This window comes from Dasypus novemcinctus, chromosome X, assembly GCF_030445035.2.
Source record: "Dasypus novemcinctus isolate mDasNov1 chromosome X, mDasNov1.1.hap2, whole genome shotgun sequence".
NCBI lineage: Eukaryota > Metazoa > Chordata > Mammalia > Cingulata > Dasypodidae > Dasypus > Dasypus novemcinctus.
Window position 1 is genome coordinate 82,489,779 of NC_080704.1, and position 13,511 is coordinate 82,503,289.

The 13,511-nt window shown below is 42.1% G+C and overlaps 1 long non-coding RNA gene across 2 annotated transcripts in view; it reads left to right on the top strand.

The window, feature by feature from the left end:
* LOC139438028 (uncharacterized) overlaps positions 1 to 13,511 on the top strand; it is a 225,086-nt gene that overhangs the window by 164,838 nt on the left and 46,737 nt on the right. Inside the window, exon 3 of one of the 2 annotated variants that reach the window (XR_011647890.1) lies at positions 11,677 to 13,198. The exons of the other annotated variant lie outside the window; for it this stretch is intronic. This is a non-coding gene — a long non-coding RNA (uncharacterized lncRNA). Of the gene's footprint in view, positions 1 to 11,676; positions 13,199 to 13,511 lie in introns of those variants that run through there. 2 annotated transcript variants of the gene reach the window in all.

A 13,511-nucleotide genomic window follows, 5' to 3' on the forward strand; every position in this document is an offset into this window, starting at 1 on the left:
GAACATTGTTTATTCTGCCATAACCCACTGGAGGGACTGGGGGAGAGTGTTAACTACTATGTAACTGTGGTCCATGCAGTGCCCCAGAGTGTATTCACCAAGCATGGTGAATGTGTCTTATTGATGAGAGGGGATGTTGATGTGGGAGGAGCAGGGTGGGGTGGGGTGGGGAGTGGGGTATAGGGGAAACCCTTACATTTTTTAACTTAATATTTTGTGTGATCTATCTATACAAAAGGCAATAAAAATTTTTAAAAATAAAAAAATTTAAAAATGAGTGACACATTTGGAAAAAAAATGGTGAAAGAATGGAAGCAAATAAAGTTTTCCTGATTTTTGAGACAATAAAAAAGTAGTCTTTAAATGTCGATACTATCTTGCAATTGAATTTGATGTATCATTCACAAGTGGAATTATTTCAACTGCTGGAAAATCAGAAAAACTCAGCAAAGTTGTTACTGTAAAATTGTTGTTGCTTAGTTAATAAATGGAAGTGCCCAAATTGTTTTTAAGTGGAAACATGCAGAAACTAAGAATTAAGATCAATATATAGATACCTGTATATTATATACAGCAGAAGAATAATTGAAATTATTATAACTGGGTGGATTTAGCCTAGACTTCAGCTATTGTGATGATAATTCTAAGTTTACCTTTGTATATGGTTGCTCCAGGTCTAGCTACACCCTTGTTTTAGTCACTAACTTGACCTAGCCCTTAGACTTCAGCTGTTGTGGTGGTAATTATATAAAGACTTTGCCTTTGGTTATGGTTACTTCAAGACTAGCCTCACCCCTTGCCCTTACTTATGGTTATTTCATGGCAGCTCCTGCTCCTTTGACTCAGGGGAAAGCAAGCTTGAGACACCCCTGTCTCCTGTCTTTCCCCTGGTGCCAGTAACCCTGCTTTCTCTCATGGCTTCAAGTGTGGACTAAATTGTTGCCTGGTGGAATTCTCAACCCTCAGGGTTGAAGGTCCACTCTTCCAGTCCAGCAGCTGCTGGAGTGTTGTTGTTGTTTAAGGACTGGGAGTGGGGACCTCCCACTTACAGTTTTGTTTTTCCTAAAAGCAGCAATTTATGAGAAAAAGCAGTTTCATTGAGGCTTCAATGACTTCAGTGAGAATATCCTTGAATTAGAGTTTCTCATCCAAAGTCTCTCAAAGTCAAAATGGGAAATAAGCAAAGTTCTGAAGTAAAGGAAAATTGTATTTTAAAGCATTGGGGACAATTTGGTTATAAGCCAGTAATTAAAAAGAATTAAATTCTTGTGCAAAACTTCATGGTCACAGTGAGAAAGTAGTTTTTCCTGCACTGCTAAAGTAAAGTACCTGTAAATTAACATCATCAGGGTTAAGGTGTAGAAGTAAAAAGCAAAGTACTGAAATATTTAAGTCATTGATATTTTATACGTTGCATTGGAAGTGTTTAGAAAGTGTATAAAAATCAAGAGAGATAGACTTCATTATTTTCAAACTCTCTTGTGCATTCAAACCATGCCCAAATACCTTGCATGGTGCCTCTCCATTTCAGTTATTGGCTAGGTTTTTCACTGATCCCTAAAACATTAAAGGTATCTACTACATCTCTGGTTGTGCTCCTGAAGTGGATGAACTCCTGAAGCATCTGGTGATGCCTTGATTTGGCCACATTGCCTAATCTTATGTTAAGATTAGGGCTTTGATTTGACCACATAATAAGAGTGACTCAGTTTGTATCCCTGTCCCCTTTGAGAGCTATATAGACAGATGCTCAATCAAGAACACAGAAGTACATACACAGAGAAGATACACAGAAGAAGAGAGACAACTCCATAGACACGGCAAAGGTCCTGGAAAGAGAGTAGAGTGATTTTGCAATTACCAAAATGCTGGAAAAAAAATTTATAAATGGGTAAGGGGTATGTTTTTTGATGAATTATGAGATGCTTAGTAGAAAAGACCTAGATTGCTTTGAAGAGACTGTTGGTAGGAATATGGATACTAAAAAGCCTTTTGATGAGGCCTTAGAAGTAAATGATGAAACTGTTATTGGAAACTGGAGAAAAGGACATCCATGTTTTAAAGCTGAAGAGAACTTGACTCCTGATGTTATTTGGAAGGCACAATTTGAAAATTACAAACTTAGACATTTAGCCAAGGGATTTCCAAACTAAATGTGGAAAATGCAGTCTGGCTTCTCCTTACAGATTAGAGCAAAATGTTAGAGGGAAGAGATAAGCTGATAACTGAAATGTAGTGCACAAAGAAAACAGAAACTGATTCCAGAAATTTCAGGCCTCTAGAAATTAAGCTCTCAGATGATAGTGCCCATTTGAGGAATTACCTAATCTTGGAACACATGAGTCAGGATTGAAAATGCCTAGGAAAGACTTGTGGAAAGTCTTACTGTCTGATGGCTTGGACCCCTTCTTCCTGCATGCTAAACCAACAAGCTTTTTGAGAAAGCTGTATGAACAAAACCTCTGTCAGCCTGGACTAAAAGGAAAATGGAGGGGAGAGATAGAGAAAATGGCTTTAAGAGGAAAACCATGGAAACTGAGGTTTGGAATTAAGACATCTCCTTGGGCCAAGAGAAGGACCCCACTCATGTGTACAGAGATGGTGAGTTTGCCCCAGTGTTTGCAAAGGGTGGATGTTCCAGCATGAAGAATTTTGTCACCCCAGGCTACAGATGGGGTGGAGCACCTTCCACAAGGGTTTGGGAGAGCAAGGTCAGCACCCCAACTCTCTTGTAGGATGAGGCCCAGAGCTCTGTCACCACCCAGATGCTTGATGAAGGTAGAACCTAGAAAATCACCATTTGGCAAGCCTGTGGAAGGAGTGGATACCCATGAGGCCACAGAGAAAATATGCCATCATCTTGACAATAACTCTCAGACTTTGACATCTAATGATATATACCACGCAGTTTTTTAAAGATTTATTTTATTTCCCTCCCCTTCTCCCCCCATTGTCTGCTCACTGTGCCCATTTGCTGCATGTTATTCTGTGTCTGCTTGCATTCTTGTCATGTGGCACTGAGAAACTGTGTCAATTTCTTTTCTGTGTCATCTTGTAGCATCAGCTCTCTGTGCGTGTGGTGCCACTGTGTGGGCTGTGCTTTTCTCACACAGGGTGGCTCTCCTTGCACGGTGCACTCCTTGCTCATGGGGTGCCCCTATTTGGGGGACACCCCTGCATGTCATGGCACTCCTTGTGCACAGCAGCACTGCACATGGGCCAGCTCTCCACACAGGTCAGGAGGCCCTGGGTATCGAACCCTGGGCCCTCCATATGGTAGGAAGATGCTCTATCATTTGAGCCACAACTGCTTCCTCCTGCAGGTTTTCAGAAGTGTCATAGACTGGTGACTCATGTTTCCCTCCCAATTTCTCCTTTTGTCAATGCAAGTGTTTATCCTTTGTCTGTCCTTTTGTGTATTGGAAGCAGGTAAATTGCTTTGTAAGTTTCAGAGGTCTTTAGACAAAGGGGACTATGCCCCAAGACAAACTGTATTTCTTTAAACTGAATTTGATATGATCTTGTACTTAGCATTGTTACTCATTTAAAGTTTTTTGAATATTGTAATATCCTTTAGGAATTCAGATGGTGGAGGGTGGCAGCCTGATATTATTCATGAATTCCAAAAAGAGATATATATTATGCTTGTAAACTTGTCTGTTTCTCTGGACATGATACCCTTTGATTGTATTAGATTCAGCTGAGATGCCTTTGATTAAATTATATTAAGATTAAGGCTTTTATATGATCATGAAATTACAGCCACTGAGTTTGTGTCCCTGCCTCCTTTGTGAGCCATAGAGGTATGCTCAATCAAGAACACTGAAGTAGATACACAGAAAAGATAAGCAGAAGATGTGAGACAGCTCCATAGACAAAGCAGAGGCCCCAGGAAGAGAGGTGAGCCATTTGCCTGAGAGTTTACAGCTGACCTTGTGAAGTAAATGGAGCAGCTAAGCCTGGAAAGAAATGAGCCCTAGGAAGAGGGATGAGACCTATGCCAGCCTACATCTAAGATTGCAAAAACGATGGGACCATGGAGCCTTCAGAAGAAGAAGGAAGGCTGAACCCTTGCAAACATCACTCGCCATCTTTTTCAACATGTGGCAACAGACTTTGTATGAGGAAGTACCTCTTATGGTACCTTGAATTGGCTGCTTTAGGACCTTGTGACTGTAAGCTTCTACCCCAAATAAATACCCTTTATAAAAGCCAACAGATTTCTGGTACTTTGCATCAGCACCTGTTTGACCGACTAAAACAAGGCTGCAGCATTTTGAGTGTATGAAGTGCATATATACCGAGTGGATCAATAATTACTAGTGTGCTGTAAATGGAATTTAAACACAATTGGCATTACTGCCTGCTTCCATGGAGAGATAACATGTATGATAATGCAAACCTTGATTTTAGATATATTAATTACAGCTCAAAGAGGAACTTGTGCATTAACTAATATTAAGAACTGTACCTATATACCTGGTGAATATGGTATCTTTTCTATTCTAAATCATATGCAGCGTGATATTGAACAAGTTACAAGTCTTGATAAACTTAAATAATTTTCTATGTAGTTAATGAGCATTCCTATAAGGAATGGCTTTCTTTTTATTATTATTTTTTGTCTTTATTTATTAATATTACATTAAAAAATATGAGGTTTCCATATACCCCCACCCCCTCACACCACTCCTCCCCCCATAGCAACAATCTCCTCCATCATCATGAGACATTCATTGCATTTGGTGAATACATCTCTGAGCACCGCTGCACATCATGGTCAATGGTCCACATCATAGCCCATACTCTCCCACGTTCCACCCAGTGGGCCATGGGAGGACATACAATATCCGGTAACTGTCCCTGAAGCATCACCCAGGACAACTTTAAGTCCTGAAAATGCCTCCACATCTCATCTCTTCCTCCCATTCCCCACCCCCAGCAGCCACCATGGCCATTTTCTCCACACCAATGCCACATTTTCTTCAATTACTAATCACAGTCGTTCATGAAGGAATGGCTTGGCTTTCTTTATTTTATTTGCCATATGCTTTTCTTGTTGCCTATACAGTCTTTGTGAGTTTGTGCCTAAGGCAGTGCCTCTCCATACCTCTCCTAGCTAAGCCCAACCACTGCTGTGGGAACTGAGTTTGGGAGTTTATACCCAAACCCAGCAGGTCTATTACAATCTCTTACTAGATTTAACCAATAGCATAAAATAACTCAAAGAGGAAGAATGCTACAGGTTACAGCCTCTGAAGTCACCTGACCTTTCTCATTCTCACAGCCCAGTATGTCATAGCTGGCCCCCTTTTAGACCTGCTTACCACCATCTTCTTTATACTTTTAATGGGGCCTTGTATCTTTAAAATTCTAGTTAAGTTTATTTCTTACAAAATCAATGCCTTATTAGTGATATAGGGATTTCACCCAGTTCCAACCAGTGTCAGATCCATCTTTCCTCAACCTCCATAGAATAGCCAGAGAGATTTACACCCTGTCAGGCAGGGACTACTGTGCTAACCAGCAGGATGTAACTGCATAAGACTAACCATTGCCTCTCAGCACACCCTTAAGAATAAAGATTTGAACTCTCTGAAGGGGGACTTGAGGCAGGTAGCCTGGGAAATGAGGAGAATATGAGCCACAACATCACCAGCAGACATGGCCAAAAGATCCTGCTGAGACCTTGACCTTAAACCTGAGGTACCAGTTTCTCTTTCTGGGACCCCCCTTGGCCCCAGGTATTCCAAACATTCCTCACCATTGGCCCCCACCATTGGTGGGGAAGCCAATAACAGCTGTGCTCCCTCCCCTTAGCATTAGCAAGGGGGAGGAATAATTAATAGTTCTAAAGATGACCAAATGTGATGGCTCAGCTGTTGTGTCAACTCGGCCAGGTAATTGTACCTAGTTGTTCACCAAACACTGGGCTAACTGTAATAAAAGGGCATTTATGGACTTTAGTTACTATTGACTTTACTGCAGTGGTACATCATAGATAGCTGGGTATAATTATATCAGGGGGATTGCCATCAGAAATGAGTGACGCTTAACCCAATCACTTGAATGCCTTAAAAAGGGAAGTGATTCCAACAATGAGAGAGAATTTCTGAGCTCATCTTTGGACAGCCAACATCTCCCAGAACTTGACAAGAACCTTCACTGGATTGTCATTGCAGCCCCTGATTGCAGTCTGCCTGCAGAACCTGGACTTGTGCATCCCCATGGCTGCATAAGAGACTTTATAGAATCATAAACTATTGAGAGATATCTCTTATTGATTATGTTTCTCTAGAGAACTCTGACTAATACAGCTTGGTACTGGGAGTGGTTCCTGAAGAACAGAGTCTTAAACGTGTGGTGTCTGAGGAGGTTCTGGGAGTTTTGCAATTGTCTCTCTACAAAAATTGGACTCAAGGGTACTGATGACTCCCTTTCCAATAATGAAGAGGCTGCTAACAGTCCATGGTATGAGATGGCAAGTGAGAATGCAAAATAACATCACTGGATTCCCCTACTTCCATGCTTATAAGAAGCAAGGATATGGGTGAGAGTGTTTTCAACAACTTAACAGAGTTTTATGGAGTCAAATGATTATAATGATGTCAACTGGCTCCTCCTATATACTCTCGATGCTGTTACAAAAGAAAGAGATGAGTTAAAGACTTCAAATTTGAAACGTAAACACTGAGTGTATGATGCAAAAGTTTCTATGTGTGCTCTGAAAGAAAATCTTGTCTCCTGTAGCCACAGGCTCAGAAGATGAGAACCAACTCAGACTCTCATTGTACAAGTAGTGGAGTTACAAAGAAAACTAAACTCTCAACTGAGCAGGGTTTCTGCAGTTAAAGTGGAGGCATTGTTTGGAAAAGAGTGGGATCCAGAGAATTGGGATGGAGACATACAGGATGATGATGATATTGATGGAGACATTGGAACCCTGAATTCTGCTGAGACTTTACCAGATAAGTCTGCCATGGCCTGCCCTGTACAGACCATCCCTTGACAACCTTGTATCATCCAGCCTCAAGCTTGTCCCAAGGAGTCTGAAAAAACTCCCAGTCCAGAGGTGGGTACCAGCCAAACTGAAGCCTGCCCTGCCCAGCCTCTGGTCTTCCCCAGGGAGTCTGGACATCCTCCCAACCCTGAGGCATGTACCAGCAAACACCAGTTGCACTGTGGAGGTTCCAGTATGCCCTGAGTAAACTGCCTTCCAACCCCTGCCTGATGAGATTAATCTTGTCTCACCAGAAGGAAATGCAAAGGAATGCCCTGAGGTCAGTATCTTGCAAGGCATTTCTAGTCCTTCTCCTTACCCACCCCCACCACCTCTCTTGTCTTCGAGACCTATTATTAGAATAAAATTTTAGGGAAATGGTCTTGGCCCAGTGGTTAGGGTGTCTGTCTACCACATGGGAGGTCCACAGTTCAAACCCTGGACCTCCTTGACCCGGGTGGAACTGGCCCATGCGCAGTGCTGATGCGCGCAAGGAGTGCCATGCCATGCAGGGGTGTCCCCCGCGTAGGGAAGCCCCACGTGCAAGGAGTGCACCACGTAAGGAGAGCCGCCCAGTGCAAAAGAAAGTTCAGCCTGCACAGGAATGGCGCTGCTCACAGTTCCTGTGCCGCTGACGACAACAGAAGCGGACAAAGAAACAAGACGCAGCAAACAGACACAGAGAACAGACAACCGGGGGAGGCGGGGAAATTAAATAAATAAATCTTTAAAAAAAAAAATTTTTTTTTAAATCCCCCAAAGGTGAAATACAAAGTGTGACCCATGAGGAAGTAAGGTATACTCAGAAAGAACTGCATAAGTTTTCCAACTTATATAGACAGAAATCAGGGCAATATGTGTGGGAATGGATAATAATGGTATGGGATAATGGTGGAAGTAATATAAAGTTGGATCAGGCTGAATTTATTGATATGGGCCCACTAAGCAGAAATTCTGGATTCAGCACTATAACTTGAGGGTTTAGAAAGGGTGCTAACAGTTGGGGTGGTTGATTGAAATATGGGCCAAAAAATGGTCTAGCACGTCTGAGGTTGAGATGCCTCATTTGCCCTGGTACACAGTAGAAGAGGGAATTCAAAGGCTTAGGGAGATTGGAGTGCTAGAATGGATTTACCATTTGAGAGCTGCCCACCCAGCCCAGGAATGTCCAGAGGACACACCTTTAACCTGGACTGTGAGGAATAAATTTGTAAGACTAACTTCATCTTCCCTGAAGGATTCTGTGGTTACTCTTCTCTGTATTCCAGATATTAGTGTTGGGAGGGCTGTGATGGAATTAGAATCCTTAAACATTATGTGGATGATTGGATGTCAGTCAAGTACCAGCAGTTAATCACCAAAGTCAGGTGGGCATGGCTACCACAATGAAAGGCAGATTCAAAAATACACACAAAATAGTTTGAAATATGTATAGTTATGACGTTGGCTATTACATAACGGGGTGCCTAGCAGTGAAATAGATGAAAAGTTCACTAAATTTCTTCAGGATCTGTATTAACAGAAGAGTTCTGGGTCGAGTGAATGAAAGCCTAGCTCAAATTACAGATGCAGAGAATAATGGCCTCTTAATCAATTCCCAGACTTGAGACAGTTTACAGACCAGAACCCCTTGAATGAGGAGGTGACCAAGTCTCCTTGGAGAAGGATCCCATTAAATTGCCCAAAATTTATACAGTTAAACTTCCTCCCACCTTTCCCAAGGAGATCTACGCCTTTACCAGAGTAATTGTACATTGGGGAAAAGGAAATGATCAGACATTTTGGGGATTTTTAGACACTGGCTGAAAGTGACTTTAATTCCATAGACCGAAAACATCGCTGTGGTCCATCAGTCAGAGTAGGGACTTATAGAGGTCAGATGATTAATGGAGTTTAACTCAGGTCCATCTCACACTTTGTCCAGTGGTTTCCCAGGCACATTCTGTGGTTATTTCCCCAGTTCCAGAATGCATAATTGGAACAGACACACTCAGTAACTGGCAGAATGCCCACATTGGATCCCTGAATTGTGCAGTGAGGGTTATTGTGGTTGAAAAGGCCAAGTGGAAGCCACTAGAACTGCCCCTACCTAGCAAAAAGTAACCAAAAGCAATACCAGATTCCTGGAGGGATTATAGAAATTATTAGTGCCACCATCAAGGATTTGAAGGATGCAGGTGTGGTGATTCCCACCACATCCCCATTCAACTCTCCTATTTGACCTGTACAGAAAACGATGGATCTTGAAGGATAACAATACATTATCATAAACTTAACCAGGTGGTGACTCCAATTGCAACTGCTTTCTCAGATGTGGTATCATTGCTTGAACAAATCAACACATCCACTGGTACCTGGTATGCAGCTGTTGATTTGGCAAATGCTTTTTTTTTTTCAATTGCTATTCATAAGGACCACCAGAAACAGTTTCTTTCAGCTGGCAAGGCCAGCAGGATACCTTCACTGTCCTGCCTCACGGGTATGTCAACTCTCCAGCCCTATGTCATAATATTGTCTGCAGGGATCTTGATCCCCTCCCACAATACATCACACTGGTCCATTATATTGATGATATCATGTTGATAGGAGCTACTGAGCAAGAAGTAGCAAGGACTCTGGGCTTGTTAATAAGGTATTTGCATGAGAGATGATGGGAGATAAATTCAACTAAAATACAAGGTCCTTCAACCTCAGTGAAATTTCTAGGTGTCCAGTGGTATGGGACATGTCAAGATATTCCTTCTAAAGTAAAGAATATGCTGTTGCATCTGGCTCCTCCTATGACCAAAAAAGAGGCACAACACTTAGTTGGTCTCTTTGGATTTTGGACACAACACATCCCTCATTTGGATGTACTACAATGGCCCATTTAGCAGGTGACCAGAAAAGCTGCTACTTTTGATTGGGGACTGGGAAAGGAAGAGGCTCTGCATCAGGTGCAGGCTGCTGTGCAAGCTGCACTACCACTTGGGCCATAAGATACAGAAGATCCAATGGTGCTGGAAATTTCCATTGCAAATAGAGATGCTGTCTGGAGACTTTGATCAGCCCCTATAGGTGAATCACAATACAGACCCTTAGGATTTTGGAGCAAAGACCTGCCATCCTCTGTAGATAACTACTCCCCTTTTGGCCTGCTACTGGGCCTTAATAGAGACTGAATGCTTAATCATGGGTCATCAAGTTACTATGAGACCTGAGTTGCCTATCATGAGCTGGGTATTATCTGACCTATCAAAGTATAAAGCTGGGCATCCACAGCATCACTCCATAATAAAGTGGAAGTGGTATATGTGATAGGGCTTGAGCGGTTCCTGAAGAGATGAGTAAGTTACATGAGGAAGTAGCCCAAATGCTCATGGTCACCATTCCTGCCATGTTATCTTCTCTTTCCCAGACCACAGCTTTGGCCTCTTGGGGAGTCCCTTACAATCAGTTGAGTGAGGAAGAGAAAACTTGGGCCTCACTTACAGATGGTACTGCATGATATGCAGGTATCACCCAAAAGCAGACAGCTGCAGCACTGCAGCCCCTTTCTGGGATATCCCTGAAGGATAGCGGTGAGGGCAAATCCTCCCAGTGGGTAGAACTTTGAGCACTGCACCTGGTTTTTCATTTTGCTTGGAAGAAAAAATGGCGAGAGGTGTGTTTGTACATTGGTTCATGGGCTGTTGCCAATGGTTTGGCTGGATGGTTAGGGACTTGGAAGGAACATGATTGGAAAACTGGTGACAAAGAGGTCTGGGGAAGAGGTATGTGGACTGATCTTTCTGTGTGGGCAAAAAACATGAAAATTTTTGTGTCCTATGTGAATACTTACCAGAGGGCAACTTCAGCAGAGGAAGATTTTAATGATCAAGTGGGTAAGATGACCCACTCTGTGGCTAATGCGCACCCTCTTTCCCCAACCACTCCTGTCTTTACCCAGTGGGCTTATGAAGAAAATGGCCATGGAGGTTGGGATGGAGGTTATGCATGGGCTTAGCAATGCAGCCTTCCCCTTACCAAGGCTGACTTGGATAAAGCCACTGCTGAGTGCCCAGTCTACTAGCAGCAGAGACCTACACTCAGCCCCTGATATGGGACCATTCCTTGAGGTGACCAGCCTGCTACCTAGTGGCAGGTTGACTACATTGGAAAACTTCCACCATGGAATTGGCATTGATTTATTTTAACTGGAATAGACACATACTCTGGATATAGGTTTGTATTTCCTGCATGCAATGTTTCTTCCAAAACTATCATCTATGGACTTACCAAATGTCTTATCTATTGCCATGGCATTCCACACAACATTACTTCTGATCAAGAAACCCATTTCAAAGCAAATGATGTGTGGGAATGGTCACTTGCCCATGGAATTCACTGGTCTTACCATGTTCGCCATCACCCTGAAGCAGCTAGGTTGATAGAATGGTGGAATTGCTTTTTGAAGACTTGTTTATGGCACCATCTATGTGGCAATACCTTCCAGGGCTAAGGCAGTATTCTCCAGGAGACTGTGTATGCTTTAAATCAGTGTCCACTCTATGGTGCTTTTTCTCCCATAACCAGGATCCATGGGTACAGGGATCAAGGGGTGGAAATGGGAGTTGCAACTCACTATTACCTCTAGCAACCCACCAGGAAAATTTTTGCTTCCTGTCCCTGTAACCTCAAACTCTGCTGTTCTACAGGTTTTATTCCCAAAAAGAGGACTGCTGTCACCAGTGAACACAACAATAATTCCATTTAACTGGAAGTTAAAACTGCTACCTGGCCACTTTGGGTTCCTCTTACCTCTGAATCGACAGTCAAAGAAGGGAATTACTATACTGGCTGGGGTGAATGATCCTGGCTGTCAAGGGGAAATAGGACTGCATCTTCATAATGTTGGTAAAAACGGTTTGCCTGGAATATGGGAGATCTTCTATGGCATCTCCTAGTACTGCCATGTCCTTTGGTTAAAGTCAATGGAAAATTGAAACAACCCAATCCAAGCAGGAGTAACAATGTCCCAGAGTCTTCAGGAATGAAAGTTTGGGTCACCCCACAAGACAAAGAAACACGGTCAGCTGAAGTGCTTGCTGAGGGTAATGGAAACATGGAATGGATATTGGAAGAAGGTGGTGATAAATATGAACTTCAACCATGTGACCAGTTACAGAAATGAGGACTATAATGGTCATGAATCTTTTTTTTCCTTGTTTCATTATGATGATGATTGTATATGTACACAACATGATTTTTTTTGTCTTCTTACCCAAACTTTCCCCTTCTCATATAACAAGTTGTATCCATTTCATGTCAAAATATTTGAAGATGTCAAGTTTGAGAGTGAATATTACCCAAGAACTTGCACCATATTCTCTATGGAATTAATGCATTTCTGGTTGTAGGCAGGAGAGCTGAAGATTGTTAGGTGGAAATATATATTTATGCATGTCTGTTATTGTTATTACTTAGAGACTGAGTATGGTTTATGGTAATGTGTATGGTTGCCGAGTTGTCAAGTGGTGGATTGTGATGGTTAGGCTATTGTGTCAACTTGACCAGATAATTATGCCCAGTGTTTTGGTCAAGCAAGCACTGGGCTAACTGTAATACATGGGCATTTATGGACTTTAATCACCATTGACTTTACTGCAGTGGTAAATTGTAGGTAGCTGGTTATAATTACATCAATCAGGGATATTGCTATCAGCAATGAGTGGTGCTTAACCCAATCAGTTGAATGCCTTAAAAGGGGAAGTGATTCCAGCATTGAGAGGGGAATTTCCAGCTCATCTTTGGACAGCCAACATCTCCCAGAATTTGTCAAGAACCTTCCTTGGACTTTCATTGCAGCTCCTGGTTGTAGCCTGCCTGCGGAACCTCGACTTGTGCATCCCCACAGCTGTGTGAGAGACTCTTATAGAATCGCATACTATTGACAGATATTGCTCGTTGATTCTGTTTCTCTAGAGAACCCTAACTGATACACCAAACAAGCCAATATTTTCTCTCTCTTTCTAAAGGAGCCTACACCAAGTCTTTGTGTACATTTCCATCCTTCTCTCCCATTTCTCAGCAAGCTTTGTTTTCTTCCCCAATTTCCCAATAAATTCTTTTTACTGGCCTAACAAAAAAAGATTAGCCCTATCATTCTTACTTTCTAGGCATAGTATAAACAACTGTTATTTAAATTCATTCACATCTCCCCATCATTCTGCATTGTTTTCCCAATCAATTTATTTTTATACAACAAGGTTAAAGAGAATTCTTTAGTTGTCTATTTCATTCTTGGCCTCAATTCATTCAAAGTTTTGGTGAAGACCGTCTGGGTAGGGATAGGTGAAAGGATGACTTTTGAGGATTTTTTTTCCTTCAAATTTTATGTCTAGTCAGATTTCTGTATGACCTCTTGTTGGAGTCATGGACCCAAAGGATATCAGGAATGAAAGACAAAGAGAGATTGGGATCGGGATCTGTGAGCATTGAAGCCTCAAGCTCATCAGACAAGTTTATTAATCTCAGGGCCTTCTTTATATAC